Source organism: Mandrillus leucophaeus, unplaced genomic scaffold, assembly GCF_000951045.1.
Source record: "Mandrillus leucophaeus isolate KB7577 unplaced genomic scaffold, Mleu.le_1.0 Scaffold1345, whole genome shotgun sequence".
Taxonomy (NCBI): Eukaryota; Metazoa; Chordata; class Mammalia; order Primates; family Cercopithecidae; genus Mandrillus; species Mandrillus leucophaeus.
The window spans coordinates 215,348-226,590 of NW_012101305.1; positions in this window are offsets into that span (position 1 = coordinate 215,348).

The window sequence follows — 11,243 nt, forward strand, 5'->3', positions numbered from 1 at the left end:
GGCCAGACATAAAAGCTTTATCTTGGATGTCTAGAAAGAGTGACTGAAAGATGAGACAGCGGCTAAATAAAGTTGTTGAAAGAATGAATAAAATATGTAAGTCATGTCGAAGCAAAATAAAGTTTGTTCCCTTTAGTTCCAAAGGATCAAAAAGAAACCAGAAATGGAACATGCAGAAAAATAAATTTCAGGTGAATGGTAAGAAATTTTCCCAATCTTTAAAGCTGACCAAAAATGCTTTGGTTGTTCAAAAAATGAGTTTTCTATCCCTGAATATGTTTAGGCATAGGCTGAGTATGCTTCTTATGAAACAAATGTTATGGAGGTGCTTTAAAAATTGTTTGTTAGACAAGGAAACTTATTATTGTAGTATATTATTGTACCTTGGACAGTTGGCTCCATCACTAACCATTTATGCCATCTTGGGTAAGTCACATAATTTTTGGAACTCAAAATCTTCATCTCTAAAACTAGGGTTTTAAAAATAAAGGAGGGAAAGAATTAACTAGATCATTTTTGTCCTTTCCTGCAATATACCTTTTTTGTCTTTTTTATTTTTTGGCCTTTTTTGTTTTTTATTTTTTTATTATACTTTAAGTTCTAGAGTACATGTGCACAACGTGCACATTTGTTACATGTGTATACATGTGCCATGTTGGTGTGTTGTACCCATTAACTCGTCATTTACATTAGGTATTTTTCCTAATGCAATCCCTCCCCTCTTCCCCAACCCCACAACAAGCCCTGGCATGTGATGTTCCCTACCCTGTGTCCAAGTGTTCTCATTGTTCAATTCCCACCTATGAGTGAGAGCATGCATCATTTGATTTTCTATCCTTGCAATAGTTTGCTCAGAATGATGGTTTCCAGTTTCATCCGTGTCCCTACAAAGGACAGGAACTCATCCTTTCTTATGGCTGCATAATATTCCATGGTGTATATGTGCCACATTTTCTTAATCCAGTCTGTCACTGATGGACTTTTGGGTTGGTTCCAAGTGTTTGCTATTGTGAATAGTGCCGCAGTAAACATACATGTGCATGTGTCTTTATAGCAGCATGATTTATAATCCTTCAGGTATATACCCAGTAATGGGATCGCTGGGTCAAATGGTATTTCTAGTTCTAGATCCTTGAGGAATCACCACACTGTTTTCCACAATGGTTGAACTAGTTTAGAGTCCCACCAACAGTGTAAAAGTGTTCCTATTTCTCCACATCCTCTCCTCTCCAGCACCTGTCATTTCCTCACTTTTTAGTGATCGACATTCTAACTGGTGTCAGATGGTATCTCATTGTGGTTTTGATTTGCATTTCTCTGATGGCGAGTGATGGATGATGAGCATTTTTTTCATGTGTCTGTGGGCTGCATAAATGTCTTGTTTTGAAAAGTGTCTGTTCATATCCTTTGCCCACTTTTTGATGGGGTTGTTTGATTTTTTCTTGTAAATTTGTTTAAGTTCTTTGTAGATTCTGGATATTAGCCCTTTGTCAGAGGGTAAATTGCAAAAAATTTCTCCCATTCTGTAGGTTGCCTGTTCACTCTGATAGCGTGCAGAAGCTCTTTAGTTTAATTAGATCCCATTTGTCAATTTTGGCTTTTGTTGCCATAGTTTTTGGTGTTTTAGTCATGAAGTCCTTGCCCATGCCTATGTCCTGAAAGGTACTGCCTAGGTTTTCTTCTAGGGTTTTTATGGTTTTAGGTCTAACATTTAAGTCTTTCATCCATCTTGAATTAATTTTTGTATAAGGTGTAAGGAAGGGATCCAGTTTCAGCTTTCTATATATGACTAGCCAGTTTTCCTAGCACCATTTATTAAATAGGGAATCCTTTCCCCATTTCTTGTTTTGGTCAGGTTTGTCAAAAACCAGATGGTTGTAGATGTGTGGTATTATTTCTGAGGGCTCTGTTCTGTTCCATTGGTCTACATCTCTGTTTTGGTACCAGTACCATGCTGTTTTGGTTACTGTAGCCTTGTAGTATAATTTGAAGTCAGGTAGCGTGATGCCCCCAGCTTTGTTCTTTTTGCTTAGGATTGTCTTGGCAATGCAGACTCTGTTTTGGTTCCATATGAACTTTAAAGTAGCTTTTTCCAATTCTGTGAAGAAAGTCATTGGTAGCTTGATGGGGATGACATTGAATCTATGAATTACCTTGGGCAGTATGGCCATTTTCACGATATCACTTCTTCCTATCCATGAGCATGGTATGTTCTTCCATTTGTTTGTGTCCTCTTTTATTTCATTGAGCAGTGGTTTATAGTTCTCCTCGAAGAGGTCCTTTACATCCCTTGTAAGTTGGATTCCTAGGTATTTTATTCTCTTTGAAGCAATTGTGAATGGGAGTTCACCCCTGATTTGGCTCTCTGTCTCACTCTGTAACCCAGGCTGGAGTGCAATGGTGCAATCTCAGCTCGCTGCAACCTCCACCTCCCAGGTTCAAGTGATTCTCCTGTCTCAGCCTCCCAAGTAGCCGGGATTACAGGCACCTGCCACCACACCTGGCTAATTTTTGTATTTTGAGTAGAGACAGGGTTTCATCATGTTGGCCTAATTTTTGTATTTTGAGTAGAGATGGGATTTCACCACATTGGCCAGGCAGGTCTTGAACTCCTGACCTTGTGATCTGCCCGTCTCGGCCTCCCAAAGTGCTGGGTATTATAGGCATGAGCCTCTGCACCTGGCCTGCTATATACCTTTTTTTTTTTTTAAAGGTTATTTTTCATTGTTAAATTAGTGGTAACACAACTTGTTAAATATCCTTAGTGCTTGTTATCTTAATATACGTGGAGCTTAACTATCTCTGTTGGAAGAGACAATGATTCAACTTAATATGTTCACTCTGGAAGAAGTGTGATGGAAAACCATATAGTTGTCAGCTTAGCACAGCTGCACAGTTTTAGGACCCTAAGGGAAGGGTGTTGTTTTCAGTGAAACTCAGTAACGGAGAAAAGATGCTTTAGGGCAGGCGTAGAGCCAGAGGTAAGCTTGCCAAAGTTGGCATCTCTCACCCTCTCAGCATCACTGTTATACAAGGAGTCTGGGTTCTGCTGGTATTTCAATGGTACTCCACACCTATCTTTCTCTTGATGTGTTCCTCTTACCTACTTCAGTTTCCCAGTACAGGTATGTTGTGTGAGAAAATGCTTTTGTAGTACCAGTGGGAGTACTTGTTAATTGCTGTGACTGAAAGCAGAATTGACATCCTCTTGGTTGTAATGGGAGAACATCGATCACAGACTTGGAAATGAGCCATCCTAAAGGAGGCGTGAACAAAGTAAGCAGCAAGATCTTGAGTCTTTAATTATCCAATGCCCTTGGTGACTTGTGGCTCAGAGTGTGTAATTTTCTGTGGTTCAGAGCTGATGTATTGTGGTTGGGTTGGGAAAAAAAAAGAGAGGGGAAAAGAAAACTCAGCGGGAAACAGGGAAGTGCCTCCATGATGCTGTAGTTCCCTTAAAAGTAATTCTCTTGTTGTTTTATGGACTATAAAATCTTTGAATACTTCATTCTTTCACAGATCGCTCTTCAGATTTAAGTGTGCCATTATAACAAGGAAATATTTAACAACAAAATGTCTTTTAATGTATCAGCTCACTGGGGAGTCTGCAACACTGTGCATACCTAATTGCAGACTGCTAAAAGAGAGGGAAGATGCAAAGAGCAGAGGGCAGCATGTTTTGGAACTTCCTCTGTTTTTCGTGGTTTTTTTTTTTTTTTTTTTTTTTTGGTCTATTTAAGGTTCAAGGGTCTATGTGCAGGTTTGTTACACAGGTAAATTCGTGTCATGGGGTTTTCCTGTACAGATTATTTTGTCACCCAGGTACTAAGCCTAGTACCCAATAGTTATTTTCTCTGCTCTTCTCCCTCCTTCCACCCTCCACTAGCAAGTAGACCCCAGTATCTGTTGTTCCCTTCTTTGTGTCCATAAGTTCTCATCAGTTAGCTACCACTTATAAGTGAGAACATGCGGTATTTACTTTCCTGTTCCTGCGTTACTTTGCTAAGGATATTGGCCTCCAGCTCCATCCATGCTCCCGCAAAAGACGTAATCTCATTCCTTTTCATGGCTTCATAATATTCCATGGTGTATATGTACCATATTTTCTTTATCCAATCTATCATTGATGAGAATTTAAGTTGATTCCACGTCTTTGCTATTGTGAATAGTGCTGCAGTGAACATTCGCATACATGTTTCTTTATAGTAGGATGACTTACATTCCTCTGGGTATATACCCAGTAATGGAATTGCTGGGTCAAATGGCAGTTCTGTTTTTAGCTCTTTTAGGAATTGCCACACTGCTTTCCATAATGGTTGAACTTATCCAAAGTCAGAAGATTACTTTTCAAGCTTCTCTAGGTTTAACATACAGAAGGTGAGTGGTTGAGGAATAAGTGTTGCTCTATTTCCTAGACTCAGAGGTGGAGAGAGAGGAATTTTAATGGCCTTTGTCGATTTTAATTTTTTGTAATGTGTTTCATGAGATCAAGCTCCAATATCACAAAATACCAATACAAAATAACCTATTATACTAATATATTGACCTTGACATACTTTTATTATAGTGATTAACTCTCTAGTTATGTGGAATAGTGCGTAGGATTTAAAGTTAGAAGGCTAGGCTTTAAATATGGGCCTATATTCTTAATTACTCCTTTGCATGGAGGCAAGTCATTTACTCTAGGCCTCAACTTATTCATCTCCAAATAGACAGTATCCCTTTATTTGTCTCATGAAGTTTGTATAAGACTTTTAAAGAAGTGTTTGTTTGACAGTACTTTTTAAACTGTAAAAGTTACACATAGCTATCATGTGCACTCAGCCCTTTCCTAGAAAACTAAACATAAGAATTAAATAAAAATAATCAGTTAATTCTTACAACCTGTATGAGTATAAGCCCTTGGATATGTTAACCAGTTGAATAATTGGCTTAATTTTTGCTTTTTGACATCTGAATGTTTTTCTCAATAAATGATTTTGGCCAAGCAGTATGAATAATTGCATTTACATATCATTTCTTGTCACATGTTTTTTTCTTGACTATTAATAATATCAAAAACATTCTGTTAACTTTTGGTTATTTGGGACAAATCTTAATGAAAATGATAATTAAGTGGTCTTAATTATTTTTAAAAAATCTTTTACAGGGATGTAAGTGGAGTGCCTATTATCTCCATTGTTAAAGCAGAGACCAAGCCTTATTCAGTTATCATGTCAAACCCCCAATATGGCATTTCTGTTACAGGGTAGTTTCCAAAGAAATGACTGATAAAAGAAGTTACCAATGGTTATTCCTTATTAACAAAAAGTTCTATATTTATTATTTAAATTCATAGTCACTGCAACCCTGAACATCACAAAATGACAAGGTTTAAATGTCTTGATGTATTACCTAACACCTGTCATTAATCTATCATTGGAATTTTCCTTACAATCTTCTTATCAACTGCTCATCCCATTTATTTCCAATCACTCGCTGTAGTGGGTAACTCTATACTTTTTGAGACAGGTAATAATTCCCTTTTTGTCAGTTTTCATTTATTCCCTTATTAGCCATACAAATTTGGTCAAAAAATTTAATCTCTATGAACTTGTTTATTCCATTTCTAAAAAATATGGAGTTAAAGTCCAACTTGTGTGTTTATTAAAGCAATCAAATGAAACAACATTGCCTAAAATTATTTGAAAATGGATAGTTCTTTAAAAATGGAAGTTTCATCATTGTATCATATTTAGACAGTTTTGCTGACTACATCATTCTAACTTTTCTACTACTGATACATTAAAACACAATGTCACATCCAGTGTCAACCTTCCCTTCAATCTCCCAGGCATAGTGACATCTTTGTTTCATGTAACATTTTGTTAATGCTTTTGCTATGTTTGTGTTACCTTGTATTAAAATATATAACATTTTGGTATCCAAAAACAGACCCTGAAATCCTAAGTCTCAAAAATTATCTTATTCATATTTGTATCTCTAGCACTTAAAATGCTGCCTATCACTCAATGTGTGTTTAATGGATAAATGAATGATTCAATGAGTAAATGATATGAAGAGTTTTCTCCTCATAGCTCCTCCCCAGTAATCCTAATACAGCCTCTAGTTTCAGGCAATTTTGAACTTGAAGATTTTTAAGATTTTATAGTTTTTTCCAGCAATACTTTATCAGAATTCCATTGAGTAATTTTTAGTTCAATTTCTAATAAAATCAACAGGTCATGCAACACTAACCTCTCAGTAAATCTGCTGTGTAGATGCCTAGTGTCATAGTCTGTGTAGGCTGCTATGACAAAATCATACACTGTGTGGCTTAAACAACAAACACTTATTTCTCATAGTTCTAGAGGTTGAGAAGTGCAAGATCAATGCTCTGGCAGATGTGGTGTCTGGTGAGGGAGCTGTCTGATATTTCTAAGGGTAGTAATCCCATTCATGAGAGCTCTACCATTATGGCCTAATTATTTCCCAAAGGCTTCAACTCTAAATACCATCACATTGGGGATTAGGTTTCAACGTATAAATTCTGGGGGGACACAGATATTCAGTCTAGAGCATATAGTATTAAAAGAAATTATTATTTGGTTTATCTACCAGCAAATATTTACTTATTTATTATAAGCACTTTATGGAAGCAGTAATGAAGGAATAAATACCCTGCTCTTCGAGAATTTATTTAGTAAGAAATATAAGAAAAATACAGGAGATCCATCAGCAATTATGAATTTTCCTTCCTAGAGTTATAGTGTTATCTGTGTTTATCCATTCTGTTTCCTCTAACAATGACCCCCTTCACCTGGGCCTGACAGTGCATAGACCAATTTGAAAAGGGTTGGAAACGTTGTTCGTTTGTCACCTGTATGCTACTAAATTTTTTTTTTCACACATATTTAAATCCCTGAAATACTCATTACTTGACAATAGAAAGTATAGCGGAGAAAAAATGAGTAGACTGATGCCGGGAGTAAGTAAACCTTGAGCCCATGTCTCAAAATTATTTGTCATTCTATGTTACTGTTAGATGTTCACTTGAATTTACTATTTTATTGGCTTGGAATAGTTACATGTTCCTGTCTGTTGCTTCAACTAAATGAAAATCTAGTTGTAGCCAGCTTCCATTTCTATTAAGAGTGGGAAGGCAATGAAAACAAAAAGTAAGAGGAAGTGATAGTGTGTGCAACAGAATTCCATCTCTTGTGGGGCTCATTTGCCTCTAGTCCCTCCCAGGTTTTCATCTTACTGGAACAACCTCAAAATTTCCTCTTGCTATTAGGACTGATAAAGTTTTCTCTTTAAAATGTGTAGGCCCTATATCTGTTAAAGTTGAGTTTACATTGAGAAGCTGTGGATACTGAAGCCCAAGTATGGTGTACATATAATAATTGAAACTGGAGCTCTGATGATCATTGTTTTAGAGCATAGTGACATATCCTTGTAAACTCATAATAACAGAAGCAGCAGCAGTAATTCTATAATTGGATGTCCACACAGATACTATAGATAGCAAAAATCTAGGTTAGATTCATACTGCCATTCTCCTGTAACATCCTGTACTTGGCCTAATATCACCATGGCACTGCATTATAATTCATTGTTTTCCTTTAATCCACTCCATAGACCCCAAGCTCTGTGAGAACAGACACCTGCTCTGTTTTTCTTTTTTCTTTTCTTTCTTTCTTTTGTTGTTGTTTTGTTGAGACAGAGTCTTGCTCTGTTGCCCAGGCTGGAGTGCAGTGGCAAGATCTTGGCTCACTGCAGCCTCGACCTCCCCAGGTTCAAGTGATTCTTGTGCCTCAGCCTCCTGAGTAGCTGGGATTACAGGTGCGTGCCACCACTCCCAGCTAATGTTTTGTATTGTTAGTAGAGATGGGGTTTTGCTATGTTGGCCAGGCTGGTCTCGAACTCCTGGCTTCAAGCAATCCACCCGCCTCGGCCTCCCAAAGTGCTGGGACCACAGGTGTGAGCCAATGTGCCCGGCCCATCTGCTTTATTTTTTCAACTGGTTAAGAGATTAGCACACTGCCATCAAGAGGAGTATTATTTGAGAACCTAGGAGCTGCAGTGATACTAAGTTCATGGACAACCTGGGTCTGAAGCCAGCATCATTTGTAACAGGACTAAGGAGCCACTGGAGAGTGAAGTCAGGCTCATCCTGCCTCCACTCTAATGAGCAGGAATGCATGTGACCTGAACTCAGATAACATATTTGTCTTTATATAGGTATCTGAAGAGACATTCGAGGAATTCAGTTGTATAGCATCCAGCATTGTGCCATATGACCACCCTGCAGGAATGATGTCCATTTCCACTACCCAAGTCATTGTTTAGTCCCTGACCAGCATACCTTTTTTGGACAGTGCCCAGCCTATACTGGCTGATCACTAATTATTTGCTGAATGCAATGAAGGAATGAATGAATATGATATCTCTGGGCACTAAATCCCTGCATATTTTGGGGAATGTTTTGTGATATGAAAGGAAATAAACAGTTCCTTTATGAGTGAGAATGCAGAAGATTCTCTCTGAATCCGAGCATTGGTTAAACATACTCATGTTACAGATGAGTGAATGAAACGATCTTTCTATGGCAAACTATGACTTAACTGTAATCACAATGTTTAAGATTCAAAATGTATGCAGAGATAACATACCTAGAATAAGCTATAGCTCAATAAGTTCTAACCTTTATTTAATATAGTTGCAGTGGATGAAATATGCTACCTTGGCCAATATGAAATTTCTTTATATGTTTAAATGTCATTCTTTCAGACTGTTTCACTCAGTAATATGCTATGAAGATCTAACCATGTTAATTCATGCAAAACTTATTCATTTTGCCACTCTATTGTACTTACACAAATGCACGTAATCATATAAATGCAACACAAGTTATATTTTTTATTTAATTAGGAATGTGTGATTGAATTCGTATTAGTAAAAATTCCCACAGGAACCAAATGACTAGAGTTTAATAAAGGAACTATTTCTCCAAAGTGTGAGAGGATTTCAGCAAACCTGCAAGTGGTAATGTAGTACCCCATAGCTGGCAACAGTGAAGAGCCCTCCTCAGCCCTAGATCTGAAGGGAAAGAAAGCAGTTACACAAACTTTGAGAAGGTACATAGAAGATAGAAGGAGGGGGCTGCCTGCCAAGAACTGTGGTCTTCATAGAGTGAAAATGCTGCCAAGTCAGAATGACCTTGCAGGGAGGCTGCTGACAAATACATAACTCAACCCCACCCTTCTAAGAAACCTCCCAGTTTCCGGCAGTGCCTTCTGCAGCTGAAAAAAATCAAGAGCTGGAAGTTAAGACTGAGTCAATCAACGGCGTCCAAACTCTCAAAGTCCAGAATAAATGGACTTTATTCTGAGATGGAATAAAGAATCCATTTGAGAGATGGAATAAAAAATCCATCTCTCAAAGTCCAGAATAAATGAAGAAGAATAGAGTGGATTTGGAAGCAGAAATGAGTTATTCAACAGTTCAGCGATAGATAGATAGATAGATAGATAGATAGATAGATAGATAGATAGATAGATAGATAAAGATAGAGATATATATATAGATAGATATATGTGTGTGTGTGTGTGTGCATGTGTATATGTAAATACATTGACATTTTCGGAGAAGGGGTGATGGAGGAAGAGAGAGAAGAGAAATCTGTGCTATGCTATGAACTTCCTTATGTTTGTCTCCTGGAGCTAAAGGATAAGGGTTTCTTCATTGTATAATACCTAGGGAGTGAATTGCTGTGTCATCATCATCTTCACTATCAAAATGCTTGGTAATGTCATATGGTTTTCCAAAGTATTTGTTTGAATGTGTACTTCAATCACCTGTGTATGACAATCCCTTTTGCGGTTTTAACTTTTTATAGTACTCAATATCATTTAGTTTCTCAGACTTTCCCTTATTCATAGTAAGTTTCAGCAACATTTTTAAAATCTTAATATATGTTGAGTTTTCTTCCTCAGGGGACTATTGTTTAAGGTTCTTTTGTCTATTTTACTATTTTTTCTTATTTATCATCTACCTGCCATTAGATAGATAGGAAGGTCGATAGATACACATATAGATATTACTTTATCAGTCATACAAATTGGAAATAACTTCTTTATATTTTCATTCTCCTTACAGTGTCTTTTATTAATCAAATGTTCTTAATTTTCACGTAGTTTTTATGGTTATGGTTTTTGATCCTTATTTAAAACATCATTTTCTATGCAGAGTTCAAAGAGAACATGAATATTGTGCCACAGATATCACGTCTTCTGCTTCATAGTTTTAGACTTTGTATTCGATTTGGATAATTTCTGTTGCTTTTTTTTTCCCCAAAATCATTCATCTTTTTTTCAGCTATGCAGAGGGAGAGCTATGTGTTGTTAAGCCAATTGAATAAATTATGGTATTGTATATTTCTTTATTCCCTTTATTTTCTTGTTTTTAAAATAATTTAGAGTTCTATGGTTTATAGAGTTCCTTTTATTTCTTTTATTCTTGCTTCTCTTATTTTCTTGGTCAGTTTTTTTAGGGGTTTATCAATTTTATTGATCTTTTCAAATAACTAACTTGGCTTTGGTGAATTTCTACACTTATTCACACATGTTACCCTCTGTTGGCAGTAGATCTTTTAGCCTACTTGCCCTCATTATTTTAAAGTCATCTATCTACTAGTTTGCTGTAATAGTGGTGGTTGTCTCTAATGCTCTTGCTCCCACTGAAAACTCTCTCTGTTATTCTATTCCGTGAGTGATTTTGTAGAAATCTGGAGTTATCTCTTCTTTAAATGTCTGGGATAGCCTTACTCTCTCTCTCTCTACGGCAGTCCTGGCCTAGTGTTTTTTACATGGAATAATTTTTCAAGTTTATTGTCTCTTCTTTGTCATCTCAATTCTGTTGGTAAATTGCAAATTCCTTTAAATTTATCAGTAACAAGTAACGTTTCAAATATTCAACATAAAATGTGTCAGCATGTGTTCTTATAACCTTTTAAATCTCTGTTGTAATTTATGTTCCTCCTTTCTATTTCTATTTTTAATCTATTCTTTTTTTCCTTTACTGTGCTTGCCACAAATATATCAATTTTCTTAGCCTTATCAAAAAACTACTTTTGGCTCTGTTGATTGTGTCTATTTTATGTTTGTTTTACGTTTCATTAATTTCTCCTCTTGTTTTTCTCTAATACTTGCCAGCTAATTAGGCTATTTATTTCTTCTTATGTTAGATTTTTAGGTTATTAA